The 22,074-nt window shown below is 39.4% G+C and overlaps 1 protein-coding gene across 5 annotated transcripts in view; it reads right to left on the bottom strand.

The window, feature by feature from the left end:
- Positions 1–15,972, bottom strand: part of MON1B (MON1 homolog B, secretory trafficking associated) — a 37,224-nt gene extending 21,252 nt beyond the window's left edge. Inside the window, exons 1-3 of one of the 5 annotated variants that reach the window (XM_072818971.1) lie at positions 15,899–15,972; positions 15,552–15,684; positions 1,920–1,981 (exon numbers count right to left, since the gene is read on the bottom strand). The gene's annotated coding sequence lies outside the window, so the exon portion shown is untranslated. Of the gene's footprint in view, positions 1–1,919; positions 1,982–15,551 lie in introns of all 5 variants that reach the window. The other 4 variants (XM_072818968.1, XM_072818958.1, XM_072818972.1 and 1 more) reach the window with 4 other exon arrangements.
- Between the last annotated feature and the right edge of the window lie 6,102 nt (positions 15,973–22,074).

Raw genomic sequence — 22,074 nt, 5'->3', positions numbered from 1 at the left:
TGTAACTGCACTGTGAGTAATCCTCTCAGCCCTTCCTGCAGCCCAGGAATTGTTGATTATTTCTTGTTATCATCTGCTTCTTGTCTTTGCTACTTGCTCCCACAACTTGAAACTTCCCCGTCTCTGTGCCTTTTGGTCTACTTTCTGCTCTCCGGCCCCTGCCACACTTGTGGTAATGAGATGGAGCTGAGTCCTGGGAGGGAAAGTGATGAGTGTTGCTGTGACCTCTCTCCAGATACAGTCTGAGAATGAAAGATCTGTCAATGTTTACTCCACATGTGCTGATGGTACCAATCTTGCCTCAGCTCCGTGGAGCTGTCACACGTCTGCAGCACCAGTGCCTACACCCTGTATCTCCTCTTGCCTGCAGACGGAAATGTATAAGTGAGGCCATCTAACCTATGCCTCTATCTCTCCCATGGCATGCCATCTCTTGCATTTCCAAATATCTACCCGAAGACCATGAGACTCATGAAGAACATGACTCTCATTAAGTCAATGAACCACTCCAAGTGTTTTAATTATTGCCTCTTCAGGATGTTTGTCAAGGATTGTTTTTCAATCTAAGTACTTCAGTGAGGGCTGTGAAACCTCTGTCAAGATGTGTAGACACGAACATTTATGATGTGCACATATTTTGTTATGTAGTTTCTGCCCTAGAAGAAGCAAGTCTCCAGTATCTGTGTTTCATCCATACTGATGTCATGCCGGTGGTGATGGTGATGTCAGCAAGGTCAGCTGATGACACACTTTCATGGATACACACAGGTCAGTGATTGTGCGTGGGGGCCACCAATGAAGCTAGGATCCCCCTCAAAGGTTTCCTCATGTGGAATCATCAACTCATGCCAATCATGTTGTCCTGAACGAATTCCATGGGTTAGTGCTCATTCATATATCAGGTAACACAGAATACCTCATGTCAGGCATTCTGGCCTCTGAGCTGTTCCCAGAACACTGGAGAAGAACAGGAAGTCCTTGTGGGTCCTGTACCTGCCTCTGGGACAGACTCCTGTGAACCATGATGTGCTCTTCCATGGGGCTACCTAGACGCACTATTTAGGCTCTAATGTTCCATGCAGTCCCTCAAAGTTATCTGAATAACAGAGAACTTTAATATTTGCCACATGGGTTCCTGGAAGGTGCTCCTTTCTGGGCAAAACCAAAGCTTCCTAGAGATAGGATTAAACTTTACCATGAGCAGTTTCTTAAACTGCGCCTGCAGCTCTGGGGACTATGGCTGACTTCTCTCCTTGTCCCCTGTTGCTTCCCTGCGCTCCTTGGTCCCTGCATCCCCTCCTGGGCCCTGCACTCTCTCCTCTTCCCAGAATCCCCTACTGTTGTGAGCTCCTTCACCTTGTTCCCTGGCCTCTTACTCTGCTATTCCATTACCCCTCTGCTGGGCACCTCCATCCTCTGCTCCTTCTCTGCTTGCTTTCTGCCTCCCTCAGCCTGTCCCCATCTCTGCTCTGTGGCTTCACCATAGCCCATTTCTTTCTCTCACAAGCCCCCATTCACTTCTCTCTAACTGGGGTAGCCTACGGTAACGGAGCAGAGGGGAACTGATGCTGCTGGACACTGATCCCTGGAGACCCACTGCAAAACTAATGGGAGTGGCTGCTTTCCTGAGTCCTGTCCTGTCCATGGGCACAGCGGCCTGAAAATACTGAGTTCATTCTCTTTTCCTTGACCAGCTCCTGCTCCCCCTGCCACCCTGTCACTGTGACTAGATCTATATAAACAAGAGCTTCTTGCAATTCACTCATCCCACCCAACTGATGAGCTGTCTTAATCCCTATGCTCAACATCCCCCCAGGACCATCCATGCTCCCAAACACCATAAGGCTACCAGGTGCCCCAGTCATCCAAAACACTCTATTCTCTTTTTCCCTCAACCCCCTCCAAACCCTAATACTCACCAAGTACATGATTTCAGATCTGTGCTTGGGCACTTATTCTGTTCTGCTTCTTGATCTGCATCCTAGTGAGACGGATGTGTAGACTTTGTTACAACTCACAAAGCTGTACACACACCATGTTCACACATTTTGTCATTCAGTTTATGCATAATATAATGTAATAAATAAAAAAATTGACAAATTTCCTCTCTGCTTCTTCATTCCATTTCATCTTAGCACTTTGTGTCCTCCTTCCTCCCCAAGTCACACCCTTGACTCCATTTTTTTCAAGCTCAGGTACAGTTTGTGTCCTTGTCCTATTGAAAGGATAAACCTGGAGATAGAGAAGGTGCCAGATCCAGAGTGCTCTAGGGTAAGAAAACTTATGAAACTTCTTGTGAAGCTCCCTCAAATACTGGAAGCCATGAATCATCTCGGGTAGGGAGTCAGGGAAGACACTTAGCCTATTTGGAGGGTTGAGTGCTAAGTCTGATCCCTGATCCCTATAAGATCTTGGTTAAACACAGGAGATAGGCTTTAGATGTGAGTTTAGTTTAAGGAGTAGAGCCATGCTTCATGGATGCCATTGACAGCTTGACCCTTTTACTCTGATAAGCCTAAGCCTACCTCCCAGTCTAAGGCAGGAACAGGGCTATGGTTCATGAGGTAGTAGACAGGCCTGTGGAAGGGGCATGATGCACAGAGAAAGCTGCCTTTGTTGCTTGTGACTTCCTCTTGTCTAGTTTTGATTTTCCCCTGAATCTCAAAGGCCCAATATCCTTCTTCCTGGTCTTCTGATCTCAGGGAGCCTTTGGAGGAAGTATACTGCTTGAGGCAGGAAGCACATATCTTGGGTGCTCAGGAGTTACCATGGCAGACTAGGTGAACTAGTCAAGGCCCAGACAACCAAACCTACCTCCTCCAAAATACTCTGGGGACTTTAAGAGGCCCAACGGTACACCTAATCAAATGGATTTATTTCTGATATGCTTGATCTCCTGCTGTGTGCAGAGAAGGACCATTCCCTATGACCTTGGGGAATGGTTATGGGCTGGGGTCACAATCCAAGTGTAGGTTCCTGGAGGGCAATAGGGCCATTGGTGTCTGACCTGCCTATGTCCTTGAGCCACATACCTGCTTATCTTTGGGACTTCCTAGAACAGGGAAAAAGCTGAAGATCTGGCTACAGATTGATATGGATCTAGCATTTATGAAGGCATTGTGACTGCTTTCTGACCTGTAATTGCCCACTCATTAAGTACTCCAAAGGACAGTTCCTTGCTTGACTTGTGCTCTCCTATGACCTCCTCACAAAGGGTTTTCAGTGGTCAAGGGGACATAAGATTTTTAGGAAACCAACAAGCTATAGTGCAGGCCAGCTAAACTGATTAAGGCCTTGAAGACTTGGATAAAAGGAAGCCTGCTTCTCTGTCCATCCCATGAAGAGGCATGGACTGGCCTTGCTAATGACTTGGGCATGGCCAATCCTGTAGTTTGGAATAAGAGCCATAATCATTGATCACTGACCTGTGTGTGACCTTCCAGTGAAGGCCTGACAGGTATTGGACATTCTTAGGATGGGAGTGAGGCCATTAATGTTGCATATGATTGGCCCGGTCTAGGACCCGGGAACTATGCTGCGTCTCTAACTGTTCTGTTGTGGTCATGTTTACTTTTCTGAGAATCAGGAAAGGCTCTTTACTTTTTAAGATTCAGGCAACTAAATTGAGCACACCAGATAATCCAAAATAATTTCCCCATCTCAGTGTCCTTAAATTTAACCACACCAGCAAAATCCCCTTTACTATGTAAGGTAACATATTCACAAATTCTCAGGACTAGGACATGCATGTTTTTGGGAGGGCCATTATTCTGCCTACCTTCTATGCATTGAATTATGCCCCCACAATTCATATGGTGAAGCCCTAACCCCCAGTGTGATGCTATTTGGATACAGGGCTATTGGGAAGTAAGTAGGTTTAGAGGGTCATGAGAAAGGGTTCTCATGATGGGATTAATGGCCTGTTGAGAAGAGACCAGAGAGCTTGCTTTCTCTCTCCACCATGTGAGGATAAGCAAGAAGGTAGTGGTCTGCAAACCAGGAAGTGGGTTCTCACCAGATACCAAGTCTGTTGCCACCTTGATTTTGAACTTCCCATCCTGCAGAACCGTGAGAAAAAAATTTCTGCTGTTTAAGTGTCCTTGTCTATGCTATTTTATCATAGAAGTCTGAGTTGACCAAAACACTCCTATACTCCTCAAACCCATGCCACACTCCTACCCTTTGTTACAAGTGATCAAGGCAACTGAAGAGGTAGCTGAGTTCATTTATATGACTTCTAAGGATAACAGTGTTTACATTTAAAAGTGGGCACCTTGGGAGAAATTCCTCATCTAGGGTTAATTGATTAGCCTCCAGACTCTTACCCCTAACCCTTGGCATGTGTTCCTCAAAAGTGGAGACCCCCATCTTCCCAGGACAAAAGGTCACATCATTCTTCATGAGGCAGCCAGGACACTGCACTCCTGCGGCTGGTGAACCATGCCCCATTCTCCATCTGCCCCAGGCCCCTGAGCCTCTGGAATAGACTATTTGTGGACCACAGTGTGTTCTTTTCTGTGGATATCTGCATGCACTGAGGTCACCTCCAGGCAATGACTTCTGTTCCCACGAGTCCTTCCAAATCATAAGAAATTAGAAGACAAGCAGCAGGAATTACTCAGATTTCTAGTTGGGAGAAGTAACAAGGCAAACCATAGATCTACAAGAGAGAATGCAACTATGCTATTTTAGACCGTATCTTGAACACTTTGAGTATTATTTGACATGGTTCTTTTTGAAATCTTCCATTTTAGTAAGTGCTCCCCTGTCTGGTTTTGGAATATGCCACTCTGGCCTACTGCTATGGGCTGTAGCTCAGCTATGAATTTAGCTTACCAAGTCTTTACAGTAAGATTTGGTTTCTCTTACTTATGTGCTACTCAGAGGCCAATTGTGAAACATGCTCAGTATTCTATCCCACAGTTCATGTCTCAGATATTTTGCTGTCAGTCTGGTCATTTTCATACATGCATCTCTTAGGAGTTTGCCAGGATATTGTATACAAATTTAGTGAATCCCCTTCTCTGGCTACATCATTTCCATAAACAATGTCTATATTCTCTAGCTGGGATATGTGCCATTTTATTATTGAGGGGAAGTAACAAGGATGTAGGGATGGAATTCCAAGCTGTAGGAAACAAGATGACAACAGTCACGAGTACACTGTGGAGGAAACAGACTTTATAGAATTAGTCTAGGCAAGTCACTAAACAAACAAACAAAAATCTAGCAACCACCACCACTCACAAGGCAAGAACAGAATCCAAAGTTGATACAATGCACTATCTAAATTGCTGATTTTTCAATAATGCATGTAAAGAAATAGGAAATCTTCTTCACAGGAAAAAAAAATTTGTCAGTAGACATACTCCGAGGGGGCTGAGATGTTGGACTTAGCAATAAAGGACTTCAAAACAGGTATCATAAATATGTATTTAAAATGAAAAGAAAGTATATATGAAGAATTAAAGCAAACACAATTATATGGCTCATAAAATAGATAATATGAATAAAAAAGTTGAGATTATACATATGAACCAATAAGATTATCAGGATATGGGTAATTCACTGGAGAGATTCCACAGCAGATTTCAGCTAACAGAAGGAAGAGTCTGCAGAACAAAGAGTTGCAATAGATACTGTCCAGTTGATGGACAGAAAGATAAAAGAATGAAGAAAAATGAACAAATCTTAAGATACCCTTGGGAAACCATTAAACATACTGCATTAAATATGTAATGCTCATTCCAGAATGAGAAGAGTCATAAAAATATAATGGCTGAAAGTTCCTCAAATTTAAGGGAAATTATTAATGTGTACATTTAAAAAGATCAACAGATTCATAATGGCTTAAGCACAAAGGTATCTGCCCCTGGAATCTATAGACTGGATGCACCTGGTCTAGGTCACTCATAAAGAATTTCCCCTTTGACCGTCTTGGCTGAGACATTCCATCAAGTTTCTGCAAGGCCCTCAAGCTTCTTGGAGGATGTACAGTTAACTGCACTTCATTTTCATCTTTTGTGGCATAACCATGAGGGAAATAGAGGCTAATGATGGGTTCACAAGTCAACTGGAATAATTCTTCTAAGGTTTCTCTGTATTTGTCACCAACTCCATCCACCTGCCCTTGGACTCCTTTATTTTATTTTGCTTATTCTTTTTAGGCACTTTGACAATGTTGTTTTTATTTATTTTTATTTTTTATTATTCTTTTTTACAATGTTGTTTTTAAAGCCTGGCTTTTTTAAAATGGACTTTTAGGGGCACCTAGCTGGCTTGTTGGTAGAGCATGCTACTCTTTATCTTGGGGTTGTAAGTTTGAGCTCCCTGCTGGGTGTAGAGATTACTTAATAATAAAATCTTTTAATAAAATAAATGAACTTTTAGTTTGGAATAATTTTAAACTTATGGAAAAGCTGGAAATTCAGTATGGATATTTCCTATATGGCTTTCATCCAGTTTCTTCAGGGGTAATATCTTACATAAGCACAGTGCATTTGTCAAAGCAATGAAATTAACACTGGTGCAATACTATGAGCTAAACTATAAACTTTATTCTTGTTTAAGTAATCCTGATACCCAACCCATATTCCTTTTCACTTCTCTGATCAGATCCAGGAGTCTTCTTGTGCCTTTAGCCTTCTACAATATGTGATAACTTTCAATCTCTCCTAGTTTTTCATGATTTGGATAATTTTGAAGAGGACCAGTCAGGTATTTTGTAAAATGTCTCTCATTGTTGGTTTGTATGTTTTCTCTTGGTTAGGTTTGGATTACAGATTTTTGAGCAGAATATACCACAGAAATGGATTACCCTTCTCACTCCATCACATCAGGTGATACATGATATCAATATGAATTATCCCTGTTTATATTCCCCTGATTAAGAAGGTGTCTGCCAGATTTCCACTATAAAGTCACTATTTTTACCTTTTAATACTTTATTTGGAAGTGATTGAGTCACTAAATGTAGCCTGCACTCAAAGAAGAGGGATGTGAAGTTCGCAGAATTATCTGCTTATCTTATTCGGGATTATTTTGTAAGAAAGACTTGCCTTTTCATTTATTTCTTTATTCAACCTTACACTTATAACCATGTGGTCATAGATATTCACTTTATTCTTTTGGGGGTATGAGACTATACTACCAACATATATTTTGGGCAAATTGCTCTAGTTTCAGCCATTGTGAGCTCCTTTAGATGGACTCTTGTGTCCTTTTGGTATAACTGTAACTTTTATTTACTTATTTAAAAACTGTACAACCTTCTAGGCCATGGTTACCAGGGCTGGAGAAAATGGGAAAGATTGGTCAAAAGGTATAAACTTTCAGGCAGCCCCAGTGGCTCAGCGGTTTAGCGCTGCCTTCAGCCCAGGGTGTGATCCTGGAGACCTGGGATCGAGTCCCATGTGGGGCTCCCTGCATGGAGCCTGCTTCTCCCTCTGCCTGTGTTTTTGCCTCTCTGTGTGTGTGTGCCTCATGAATAAATAAATAAAATCTTTAAAAAAAATTTTTTAAAAAGGCACAAACTTTCAATAAGATGGACAAATTCCAGGGATCAAATGTACAACATGGTGACTGTGGTTAACAATACTGTATTGTATACTTAAACTATGCTAAGAGAGTAGATATTAGGTGTTCTTACCACACACACAGTCATTATGTGAGGCGATAGATGTGTTAATTGAGCTTGACTCTGCTAATCATTTCATAATGTATACATATGTCAAATTGTTACATTATATACCTTAAATGTATATAATTTTTATCAGTTGTATCTTAATGGAACTGGAAAAGATAGGTCTTTGATTTATGGAGCTCCAGGGTTCCTGTGTATTTTCCATTCTTCGGCTCTGGAATCAGCTGTTTCTCCAGGGTCGTGCATTCTTATCATATCCTACCATATTCCTAACTGAAAGCCTCCCAAGGGGTTTCCATGAAGTCAATAACTAGGAGAAAGTCATACTATATCCTAGCCAAGGACGTGATGAGCCTGCTAGTAAAACAGGGGCAATATCTTAATAGAATAGTGGTATCTAGCTGTCATGTACTGACAAGAGCCAGGGGGTAGCCATGGGACCAGAATCTGTGATTGGTGGCCAAACAGTATGGAAGATTAAAATTGGATACAGGACTTCACACTACAGCAGGAATTGCAGTAGGTGGGGTGAACACATTTCTAAGATGGCTCCTAGGGATGATTTCATGATTCATGTGGAATCATGAAAGCGCTAGATGGAGAAGCACCAGAATTGCTATGGCAGACAGCAGGAGTAGGCACATTCGAGTGGATAAATTGTGGAAGACCAAGTAGTTTTCTAGCACCTGGTAGTGTTTTGAGCCATGCCTATTCCTTTTCTGACCTACTGTCTTGTGTTGACTTCCAAGTTAGATGAAACAGAGATGAACCACCTCTGCCAGTCCTTCAGGAAAATCCCAAGACAGGTCTGAACACACACACACACACACACACACACACACACACGCACACTAATTTGCCATTAAGGTCTACTCTGATCCTTCTTGGTTCAGGGAAGAGGAGGGTACCTCTCTGGGAATGTGGGCTGCTATTGCTTTAAAGCCGCTGCATAGCTGGGGTTGAGTGAAATAAAGGCAAACAAGATCACCATGGAACTCTTCTACTGTTTTGAAGTCATGTTTTTTTTCTTGATTCAGCATTAGCTTGGTTGCTGTCAGCGGTTGATTGTTTTGTGGTGTTCTGATAAAATTGGTTCTGACATTTTCTGCTTGTTTTTTTTGATGTGTCTCTGAGGGGATGAGAGCTTGGAGCTGCCTACTCTGCCATTCTGATGACATTACTCCTCTAGTTATTGGTTTTTAAAGACCATTCTCTGATTTAGAAAATATGGGCTTTGTAAATGGGTATAGAAGCCAACCTGAAATTGCTCCCAATAGGCAAAGCTGGAACAATTTGAGCAAATACATAAATAATATTAGGACTGGATTATAACCCCCCAAACAAAATAAATATCTAGGAGCCCATAATAATATCAGTGAATAATTGAATCAATAAATAGATGGGGCAAAGGGATAAATCTCCTCACAGAGCAATTTGAATTAATTCCAATTACTTTCCCTCCCAGGAATGTGGGCTGGATTTAGTGACTCACTTCCCAATGAAAGGATATGGATGTGGAACATGAAAAGTGGGTTTACAGTGGTGAGACCTAGTAGTAGCCACTTTAACCAAGTGATCAAGGGTAACATCACTGGAGATGATATGTACATATAGTGCACCCCTGATATGACTCGATGAGAAGGGCACTTCTTTGTGGTAGCTTTCTCCATAAAAACCATAATCTCAATTTAATAATGAGAATATAGGAGACTAACAAAAATCGAGAGACATTGCATAAGATAGGTGATGAGGACTCCATCATGTTTTCTAAGTTAATGGAAAACCAAGGACTGAGAAATAGATCAGAGATTGAAGATGTGGTGATTGAGGGCTGTGGTGATCTAGATTAGATTCTGGCACAGAAAAACATTTGATTTAGTGGAGAAATTAATGAAATCTGGGTATAGAGACTGTCACTGAGTTAATAGTATTGTGCCCATGTTGACTTTTTAGTTCTGACCAATGTCCCCTGGTGATGTAAGGTGTTCTCATAAGGGCAAGAGTTAGGTGAGGAGTATGGAAAAAATTCTAGGTACCGTCTTTGAAACTTTTCTGCAGATCTAAATTTATTCTAAACTTTAAAAATGGAGTAGGATAAAAAATAGGGAAGACACTGTTGTGGAAGGAATCTGGACAAGTTTGAAGTTGATGAATTATGTTAAGGGGAGAAATTCAATCACCAAAAACATTCATTGTTCAGACCTCATTTATTCTGTAAATTCTCTACAATTTCAACCTGGGTCTGCATCTTGCAGAGTTTTCATTTTACAGAGTTTATGGTATTTGATTTTATTTTGGAAAACATGTTTTATTTTAAAGTAGTAAGATTGATTAATAATAGCCTTCACATTTTGTATCTTGCAGTCCTAAAAGATAGTCTTTTTTTGTGTTAGTTTTAAAAGTTAAAGGTGTTGTGCTAGGGGAATGAGATTCTTCTCTCTTTTCTCATCTAATGATTTCTTGGTTCAGCAAATCATGTAGGGAAGTTTCAAGGTGTGTTGGCTGGAGTGTGACCCTAGGCTTCTCTGGGTCTATTCCATTCTGTAGGCTTTGTTTTGCTTTGGATGGAGTGAGGCATCTGATTTTAGAGAACCTTAGACACAATGTGTCTTTCCATTCATTCGAGTTAATTTTATGTCTTTTGAGAATGTTTATATTTCATATATACTTTGGAACTTATTTATTGATGGTTTTTAATATTTTTGAAAATTACATGCACATTTTATTGCTAAACCACTTTGAAGGTAAATTGCAGACATCAAGATATTTCACCTCTGAATACCTGCATCTCCTAAGAACTAGGATATTTTTATACATAGCCAAGAAATTTACATCAATTCATCAAGCTTACCTAATATATACTCAACTTTCAGACATTTTTTTTTTTTATCATTCAACTAACAAGGTTCCACATTCTTGGGCCTCCAGATTCTACATCATAGACCGCTCTGTCTAAACTTCATTTATCCTGCAGACTCTACCATAGACAAAATAGATTCCACATCTCAGATATTTCAATCTCCAATTCTAGACATTATTTCTAGAGACCCCATGGCTAACTCCAGAAAAAATCCATTTCTGATTCCAAAACCTTTTAATGATTCAGCCCTCAGTCCCACTCACAGACCTAGAGAAATTTGCTACTGAGCCCACAGACACTAATCACTGACCCCACGCATGCCTATCAATGTCTCCATACACCACCATTAATCTCAAAAGCCTCATCACCTATTTCACAAACCCAGTTCCACAACCCACAATTCCAGGGAGATTTATGGGTAAGTCCTCAGGTAGATCAACAAAGAAGAGAGGCCCTCAAAGACCCCATCTTTGTTCACATAAAGATTGTTGTCCTTCTCAAAAATGACCAGTAGATGGCAGAAAAATCCATGTTTTTGATATCTGCTCCAAAGATCATGGAACTTGAAGAGAGTTTTTGAGACCAGCTCATCTGTGATCATTGTGATATCAGAAAATTCCCCATCAAAACCTTTTCTTCTCAGCCCACTTCAGGCCACCTCTAATAGCCCGTCCCACTTCTATGTCACTAATCCAAATCTGTACCTATCTTAAGGGTCTTGTGCTTCCTCTCACCCTTTTCTTCACTAAAACCCATTGGGAGGAAATAAATACATTGAAAACTATTTATGAAAGTCTTGCATGTGATATTTTATGTTTCCTACTAGAATTTTCTGCATTACCATAGAGATTATTTGTTAATCCAAAGTGATTAATCTGTAATAGCCAGAGTGGTGTATATAACATTTTTGGATAAGGAAAGAGTCCATCTGCCTCTTAAATTAGGTTGGTGGAGGCAGCCTTATACTTTTGGAAGTAATAATAAGAGCTGATATTTGTTAGAATATACTATGTGCTAGGCACTGTACTAACCACTTTTCATGGGCAAATGAGAGTCTTCATATTAACTCTACTAAGTGATGGATATGAAACATTTTGTTACTAAGAAGTACACTGATGCCCAGAAAATTCAAGTAATGTGTTCAGGTTCCTACAATCAGAAAAATGCTCAGGATTATATCTTTCCATATATTCATACTGCATGTAGTGAACAATATGGCGTTAGCATTGTTGGAGCTTTGTGGAATCAAATGAAGTTACTGTTCTCTTGCTGCAACATGTGTTGGAATCTTCTCATTATTGGATCTGGCAAACAGTTTTAGCTGTTCTACCTTGGGTAAGTATGACCATTAATCAATTCTTCAGGAGGGTGGCATTGTGACAATACCTAGGCTGATGCTAGCAGAATATTTTCAGCTAGGACTGTCCCACTGGCTCCTGGTTGCATGACTCTCTTTAGGGGAGTGGAGTGTTTAGATTACACATCCCAGCTGCTGCCAGGGACCAGTTCAAGACCATCTTCTTCGCCCCCTGCAGGCAAAACATCACTCAATTTTTCAATGTGATTGTGTTTCTCTGGCAGTATAGCTGGACACTCAGGATGGTGAGCAACAGCTCTGTACCAGCACCCCTGGGGCTGTTGTCAGAGACATGGTGTACAGTGTCATAGTCCTGTGCCTAGAAAACAGTCTCCCTACTCATCATCCCATTTCCTACAACTCGCTTTGGTAGTTAGGATTCTGGGTTGAATGTAAGAGAAACCAATGCTAAGGCGCTCATTTAAAAGGGAGTTAAGGAAGTGTTGCTCCTCTTTCTCTCTCAGGAACTTCTCCCTCACCCACATGGCTCTTTTAGTCATCACCATCCTTCCCTGGTCACAAGAGTGGAAAGCTTGAGCCAAGCCAGTCCAGTCAGAGTACACCAGCCCAGGCCATACAGATTGGTCAGTGAAGGGCACATGACTCAGTGAGAATTCTTGGAAATTTTGATGCCGGAGAAGATTAAAAAGCTGGTTATTTTTGGTGAGGTTGCTGAGCTGGCAGATGGGAGCCTGTCTGAGGAAGGATGCCAGAAGAGACAAGCAGAGCTGTGAGGTAGAGAGATAGACCAAGAGTCATAAAGGTTCTGAGTCTTTGCATCAAGCCAGACCTGAAGCCAGGGGGGGGCAGTTCTGTATTTCCCAATTATGAGAGCTCATAAATCCCACCTCTTATGTGTAAGTGACTTTGAGCTAGTTTTCTATCACTTATAATCTAATGTACTGGCTTGTTACGTCTCAACCTACAACAGGCTCTGAAGGTCCCTCAGTCCTGATTTAATCATTTCCTTAATGGATGATTATTTTATTTGTAAAGATCTTTAAAGGAGAGCATCTAACTAATCACCAGAGCCCTAGAAGGTCACCCTTCATAACCCTTCAAAGTAGCCTCCATATCTGGTGCTGGGATTGGTATTATTCGGTGTTGCAACATAAACACATTCATAGGCTTAGGGATGTTAATCTTGTTATTTTCTGTTTTCCCTTAGATGAAATATTTAGGGTCAAGATCATGAAGTAATTCTTATAAAAACAAACTGCTGAACTTCAGGAGAAAATTCACTAAAAAATTTCAACTTTAATATTAGGCATTTCTAAAACCTAAATACAGAACCACACGTGGAAACAAGGGATAGTTATGTCTGCACAAAAATTTGGTGTCAAGAGCATGAGTTAAGTAACACACAGATCACTTACTTAAATTAGTGCAAACTGTCTGATCCCAATCATTTGTTTGCCAACTCACTTCCCTGATAAGCTATGGTGGTATCCACCAAATGTTGCAGAGACTCCCAAATTCTGCTCAGCTTGCAAAACCAAAAACTGAACTCAGTATATGTGAAAGAGAGAAGTTTGAAACAAACAAGATCTGGAGATCATCAAGTATACTATTTTTCAACATATATGTGCTAAACATCTTAAAGGCTAGAATATCTCCATCTTCCATCATCAGCAACATGAATTCGTTATCGCATAGGGAAGTAGCCAATCTGAGTCACATTCTCAGCAAATATCCTGGAAGACCAGAAAGCAAGAGCCCTATATGCCAGTAGTCCCATTTTGAGATTGTTTGCATTGTATTAGTGGGTCCTAGGTGACAAAATCCAACAAAAAAAAATGAGGACAATACTGTATGGTCAGTATTTAATTTTGTTGCATTATTTTAAAGTTAGTGGTTATAGGTTCCTTGATACAAATTTAGTATAACAGATGTTTAGAAAGGAATTATGACTTAAATACAATGCAGTATGTTACATATTTAAGTAAATTTCACTTTTAAAAGGGAATAATATTTTTAAATATACTCAGGGGTGGAGTATGTTTTTTATTGCATCATATCAGGGGGTATATGATGCTACTCTAAATGATCTGTGCTGATATTAGCCTTGATCACTTGGTTAAGATGAATTCTTCAGTGTTTATCTATTATAAAATCACTAGTTTCTCTTTTCCATATTCTATTATCTGGGATATGGTAAGTCCTTCTCATACTTAAGAGAAAGGAAATTAATTTCCCACCTCCTAGAAGGCAGAAATCTACAATGCTATTTGGAATTCTTCTATAAGGAAGATTTGCTCCTACTCCCTATTTATTTATTAAATATTTTATTAATATTGGTATAGAATTATGGATATTAATTTTATTTTTTGAGCTATAATTTAATTCTATATATTTATTTTTCTAGGAAAAATTTCCTAGAAATTGTATATTTTGCTTGGAAAATTGTTTCGGCCATGGCCATTGAGAGTTCTTTCATATTGATCCATGTGTCCTTTTAACACACATGGGATCATCTTGTGTTTTAACTGCCCCAGCCCTGTATTCAGCCCTTTTCCAAAGGGCCCTGAGTTCTTGTATTGGATAATGGTGTTTAGAAACCAAGATCTGGGCATTAGGTGTTCTCATTGCTATCAGGATGTCAGCGCTTCTAGGTCTGCTCAGGAGACAGTCAGGAAACAAACAAATTTTATAAATAATATAAATATGTATCTATATATGTATATATATACTATATATGCTAATCTTTGTATATAACCGTATCTATAATAATTTATGCATCTGTGTATCTGAATATATATTAAAATAGATGTGAATTCATACTGTATTCATATCTCTGACTAAGCCTCATCACAGGATACAATGTAGCCTTTCCCCCCCTTGCTTATGCAAGGTTTTGGATGAATTCATGGATGACACTTAAGAGGCCCTAATAGGGCATGGAGAAAAGCAACCGATCCTTGACCTATTTGTGACTTTCTCCTGAAGCAAAAGCCTAGGTATTGGTTAAAATCATAGCCTGAAAAAGACTGCATGTTGTATATCAGAGGCATGGCTGTAGGCCTCCGATGTACAAGTAAGATCTAGTTACATATCTTCCTGGACTTGGGAATTTGCAGAGGAGAGGAAGAGATTAGGTCATGGCCTAATGGTCATGGCCTCCCTGTTGAGTGGTCAGTGTGGATGAGGATGCAGGGGCATGGCTATGTACAAGAAAATTTATGGCCAACTTTGAAGGATAATGGGGGAAATGATTATAGGAACTAATCTCTGAGAAATTTTGTGACATCCTATAGAATTCTTTCATATCTCAGGACCTTTCCAGGGTCAAAGAAGTAATGGTAAGTATGTTGGCTTTCTCCTTGAAAATACTAGTTTCCCTTTAGGAAGTGTGGATGATTTCAGTACGTTGTTAATCTGAATTAACATAATACTATAACCATGATTAATACTAGCCTGGTGAATCTTTTGTTGTTCCTTTTTAATCTATATGAAACTGGGACAGCTGTGATACATCATTACTTTTTGCCTTTATAGTAGAATTGAATTTACTACTACAATTGGGAATGAGGAAATAGCTCAAAACTCAGGGAATAAATCTATATTTTTATGAGTATGGTGAGGTTTAAAAGAGGTAGATCCTTATTTATTAAAGTAGTGGTCATTATTGCTAATGTTAGTAATAATAACTACTAACCATAGAGTATACAAGTTGAAATTTATTGAGTGCTTACTTGGTATCAGGTAATACTTCAAGCATATTCCATGTCTTAAATATTTAATCTTGGCAGTGGTCCTATAAGAGAAGTTCTGTAATTATCACATTTCACAGTTGAGGAGTCTGAGGAGATGAGCTGCTCTGAAGTCCTACAGCCAGAAATTAATGCAATTTGGATTTTAACCCAAGTACCTTGAGTCTAGGTACCATTAAGTTAACCTTTATGTTTCTCATGATGATTAAAGGAATACCTATTACAAGGCTCTAATATTATTTATCCACATTCTGTAATATTATAATGCTACCTCAGTAAAGACAGAAGAACTGTATGAAAGTCTTGTCCTAAATCCTTCAGGCTCCCACCTGGCTCCCACCTTCCTGGTGGTTTCTGTATCCTTCTGGCTATCTTGGCCATGCTGGCAAGTCTGCGCTTATGCACTATTATACCACTGGATTCTTTTCTTAGAACTTGGTGAGTCTGTTAAGAATGAAGAGTCCCTTGCTATGGAATTTCACCATTTGGTCATAAGGGGTGAGAATTCTTGATATGGTGGTTGAGTGGGGGATCATGGACATGGGTGCAGTGGGGCTGCACTTTTTGTCTTTAAGACTTGGCTGGAGACACACAAGTGAAATCTTGAATACCTAAACATGCACAATTTTTCAATCTCCCAAACAATACTGCTTTATTCTAGGGCCTGGGCATTTCATCAGGAGAATGCAGGTCTATAAAATCACATTACCAGGTTAACACTACCAACTCCTCTTCATACGTATCACCCCATGAGAGCAGAAGATTCTCCATCCTACTCTGACTGAATGTGTCTGTGTCTGACAGGTCCCAGTCAAACATCAACACTGTAGCACCCACACACATTCCTGAGTGCCATACCATTTTTCCTCTTTTCTCTGCAGATGATCAAGTCTCCTCTGAGGAGGCATTTCAATTTACCTACACATCTGATGAGGAAAAAATACCATGGTCACATTTCATGAGTGGATATTTTCCAGCCAAAAATACCTCATCTAGGGTGAGTTGTCTTCTTTGACCCCTTGCATGGAACCCTTGCTTTTGGCCAATAGACCAGAAACATAGTTATTGTTTCTCTTTGTGCTCCCATGACTGCCCATCTATGGCTGATTTGCTTTCTTGCCCGGGGTATACTGAAGCCCTAGGACTGGATTCACTCAAACTACAGAGGGAACACAGTGTGCAGACCCTCCAAGTTTGACTTCTGTCTTTGTGAGCACAGTTATCTTTGTTACTGTCTTTACCCTGTCTTTGAATAACAAGTTAAAATTGAATAGATGTAATGTGGAATATGGGAATGTACAGCTAGAAGGAGAAAGAAGGGATCTTGATATCTACAAGGCAGAAGGTAATTCTATCATGAGTGACCCACCAGCTGTTCTTTCAGCAAGGAGCTATTGCTCCCTCTCCCTCTTCATTTTTTCTTCTCCTTTTCTCAATCCTTGTTGTCTTTCCTTTGTCCCTTGTCTTTGTTTTTGCCCTTTCTATTTGGTGAGCTTCTTCATCTTCCCTTCTCCCTATCAGCACTACCCACATCAAGCCTTTTTCTTTACACACAACTCTTGACTCCCTGATGGACAAAGACAAATATAGATTAATAGATGGTTTGGCTTGATATGTTGAAATAAGGTGGAAATGGATGGCTACTATATGATATGCCAAGTCAAGGGTGATTTTGAAAAAAAAGAAGGGAAGGAAAAATTCTCCTAATAAAGAGAGTATAAGAACATGCTCCTAGTCATATTGTTTCTGTGGAAAAAGAAATGACCTGAAGTTAAAAGATACCTGTATTAGTTTTCTAGGACTACTGTAACAAAATACCACAGACTGGGTGGTTTAAACAACAGAAATTTACTTTTTCACAACTATGGAGGCTAAAAGTTCAAGATCAAGCTGGGAATCATTCTTCTGAGTTTCTTCTGAGACTTGTCTTTTTGGCTTGTAGATGGCTGTCTACAAGCTGTGTCTTCTCATGGTCTTTCTTCTGTGTGTGTCAGTGTCCTAATCTCTTTTTATAAGGATGCCAGCAATATTGGATTAAGGCCCACCCCTGTGGCCTCATTTTACCTTAATTATTCCTTTAAAGACCGTCTCTCTGTCTGGCTCAGTGGTAGTGTGTCTGACTCTTGATTCCAGGGTCATGAGTTTGAGCCCCACGATGGGCATGGAGCCTACTTAAAATTTAAAAAAATTTTTTTTAAATAAATACCCTCTTTCTAACTACAGTAACATTCTGAAGTACTAGGACTAGGACTTCAACATATGAATTTTGGGTACACAATCCAGCTTATAATAATATATGAACTCATGGGCAGTGGCAAATGGATGTTCCAGTCTATTTCCATAAGCAGTTAACTGTAGCCCCCAGATAGTGTCACATGGAGAGGAAGCTTCACCTAGCCAAACCTGGGAATCACAAGAAGTAATAAAATGGTTATCAATTTAATCAAATTTATAAGGCAAATGGATACACAATGCACCTTGCACATTTCAATCACATGTTCTAAAGAATTTTTATGAATAAACACACTATGTAACAAGACCTCAATCAAGATACAGAAAAATACTCCAAATCTCTCAAATCCCTTTGGACCTAATCATTCTCTTAGGCTAGATTCAGACAAATATTGACTTAATATCTGTAACTATAGATTAATTTTGCATATTCTCAAATTCAATGTAAACAGAATACTTTAGTGTAATCTCTTTGATAAATGGTTTCTTCCTCTCGGGACAAAGCTTATAAAATTCATCCATGTTGCCTATACTGGTAATTCATTTTCTTTCTTGGTGGCTATTACATTGTATGAATAAACCAAAATTTGTTCAATTACTGGTGGAAAATGTTTATTTTCCAGGATCTTGGCCATTATCTATAAGGCTATTACATACATTTATGACAAGTCTCTTGGTTTTTAATAGATGGCTTGGCTTATGTTTTCATTTTTTATATAAATACTTAGGTTGTAATCTGTTTATCATATGATAATTGTATCATTAACTTAATAAATCATTGAACATTTTCCAAATTGGTTGCAATACTTTATACTCTCAAGAGTAAATTGGTGGAGAGGATGTGGAGAAAGGGGAACCCTCTTGCACTGTTGGTGGGAATGTGAACTGGTGCAGCCACTCTGGAAAACTGTGTGGAGGTTCCTCAAAGAGTTAGAAATAGATCTGCCCTATGACCCAGCAATTGCACTGCTTGGGGATTTACTCCAAAGATACAGATGCAGTGAAATGCCGGGACACCTGCACCCCGATGTTTCTAGCAGCAATGTCCACAATAGCCAAACTGTGGAAGGAGCCTCAGTGTCCATCGAAAGATGAATGGATAAACAAGATGTGGTATATATATACAATGGAATATTCCTCAGCCATTAGAAATGACAAATACCCACCATTTGCTTCGACGTGGATGGAACTGGAGGGTATTATGCTGAGTGAAATAAGTCAATTGGAGAAGGAAAAACATTATATGGTCTCATTCATTTGGGGAATATAAAAAATAGTGAAAGGGAATAAAGGGGAAAGGAGAAAAAAATGAGTGGGAAATATCAGAAAGGGAGACAGAACATGAGAGACTCCTAACTCTGGGAAACGAACAAGGGGTGGTAGAAAGGGAGGTGGGCGGGGGTTGGGGGTGACTGGGTGATGGGCACTGAGGGGGGCACTTGATGGGATGAGCACTGGGTTTTATGCTATATGTTGGCAAATTGAACACCAATAAAAAATAAATAAATTTTAAAAAAGGAGCAAATTGGAAGACTACCAGTTACTTCAAATCCCTGTCAACACTTGGTATTGTCAGTCTTTTAATTTTAACCATTGTAATGAATACAAAATGGTGTCATGTAGAGATTCTATTTTTGTTTTTCCAATAATAAGTATTTTTAGGGACTTCTGGCCATTCATGTATCATGTTTTATGAAGTGTCTATTCAGATACTTTGCTCATTTGTATTGTTATTTTTCCTTTTGAGTAGTAAGAGATTTTTTTCCCCTTTAGTACTTTCTAGATACAGCATGTTTGTCAGATATATGTGTTTTGCATTTAACTCCCCTCTCTGGGCTTATTCTCTTATTTTTGGAATATCAGCTTTTGAAGAATGAAAGTTTTAAATTTTAATAAGGCAAAATTTATCAGTTTGTCTTTTACCATTTTTACTTTTTGTGCCCTATATAAGAAACTATGGCCTATGTCATAACTGATGTTTCATTTCATTTAGGCTCTCAGAGGATTAAGCTAGGACATCTTTGCTACATATGTATACACAATTATGTATAAAAATTTTTGTGACTGTGTGTGTGTATGCATATGTGTGTGTGTGTCCTTAGAGCCACAGAAAACATGCAACCGTTTACTTCCCAAAGTCTGTGCCGGGTATGCCATCCATTCTGCAGTGTTCTTTTTCCATAATTCTGTTCTGATTCCAAGGTCAATGGTTGAATTCCAGGGAGGGCGAGATCACAGGCATTGATACATGGATTTTGCAGCCTTCCCTACGTCTATTAAACCCCAACCATGTCCACTTAGATTCTTGATTCTCTGCCAGGAGCTCTATGTTTTTCTGAGAGTTGTAAATGGAAAGCCCTGCTCATTGGAAGGTTGAAATTGGGGGTCTGCATAAATTAGGTTGGGATTGTAGATGTATAAATATCAGGCAGTGCCTTTATTCCTTATAATGCATGCAAGTTCACTCCGATTTCTGAGTCTGTGCCAGGAGCACTATCTCTTTTATAGGGCTTCCTCTCCTAGAATAGACCCCAGTAGATATCAGGTGTACTTGGGAACCTTTGGGACCTTAGGGTAGAAACTGTGCATTTGAGTTTGAATGAGTGGATTGATGTAAAAACTCCATAAACCCTATATTCTAGTTGGTAAATTTACTTTACAGGGGTACATGTTGACAATTCTGAAACTACTTTACATGTATTCTAGGGTTGAACACATAAGTAGATAATATGAGAGTCAAGTTTCTTATTGTCAGAGAAAAAGTGTACAATCAAGAGTTGCGAGCTATCATGAGCCCTGTATTACTCTGTAGTTGGTATTAGTATGAGACTAATGCTTATTTTAATATATATTGAAAGAAATAGGGTAATAGTTATTTTTTTTAAGATTTTTATTTATTTATTCATAGACACACACACACACACACACACACACACACACACAGAGGCAGAGACACAGGCAGAGGGAGAAGCAGGCTCCATGCAGGGAGCCTGATGTGGGACTCGATCCTGGGCCTCCAGGATCACACCCCAGGCTGCAGGCAGCGCTAAACCGCTGTGCTACAGGGGCTGCCCTAGGGTAACAGTTATAACCATGTAGATATACATAAATTAGTATGCATACATATATTTCCTGGCTCTATGTACTGAGAAAGCCCAGGTATGGCTTTCTAAATTCCACTGATCAATTGAAAAACAATGGGGACATGGCCAACGGAGTATATAAGGAGAAAACAGTGCCTATCCAGTGGAGAAATCTGGCAGATACCACCTTAACTAGCTGACCGTTGTAAATACTACCAGTAATACAATGTCAATGCTATGTACTTGTGATATAGATCAATAAGAAAAGTATTTCCTCTTTGTGGTATTCTCCAAAATTAACAGTCCCAGTAAAATCATGAAAATACATTAAGACAAATCCAAATTGAGGGGCAGTTTCCAGAATACCAGTACCCTGTAAAATTGCCAGGTCATCAAAAATGATGTTAAATTAAGAAGTCACAAACCAGGAACACCTGAGTGGCTCAGTTAGTTGGGTTTCTGACTTGGTTTCAGCTCAGGTTGTGATCTCAGAGTCATGAGATCAAGCTCTGCATCATTACAGCAAACTAGGTAACAGGTATATATGGATACTTTGTACCATCTTGGCACCTTTTTTGATAAATCCAAAATTTAAAATAACTAAGTAAAATAAAATTGCATAATCAAATCAAATCATATTAATAATTAAATAAAAGAGAAGACACTCTTTCTGGAAGGACTCTGAGGAATTTTTAATAAATTATGTTCAAAGGGAAACTCCAACCAATTCCCCCAAACATTCATTATTCAGACCTAATTTTTTTTAAAGATTCTATTTATTTGAGAGAGTGAGAGAATAAGGCCAGGGAAAGGCAGAAGGAGAGGGACAAGTGGACTCCCCACTGAGCAGGGAGCCAACACAGGGCTCCATCCCAGGACCCTGAGATCACGACCTGAGCCAAAGGCAGACACTTAACTGACTGAGCTCCCCGGTGCCCCTGTTTAGATCTAAGTTTTACCATAAAGCTGTAAATCCTCTATAATCTCAATCTATGTCTGCATCTTATATTTTTATAGTGTTCATGGTACTTTGTTTTATTTGGAGGAAGCTATTTTATTTTAAAGTCACGGAATTTATCAATTTTCTCTTATATCTTGCACCTTTTGTGATTTGAAATCCTAAAAACATTTCATTCTGTTCTTATAAAAGTTCAAAAGTTTTCCATTTTTATTTTAAGAACTTTAATATG

Source organism: Canis lupus, chromosome 3, assembly GCF_048164855.1.
Source record: "Canis lupus baileyi chromosome 3, mCanLup2.hap1, whole genome shotgun sequence".
NCBI lineage: Eukaryota > Metazoa > Chordata > Mammalia > Carnivora > Canidae > Canis > Canis lupus.
This window is presented reverse-complemented; position numbering and strand designations above follow the sequence as displayed.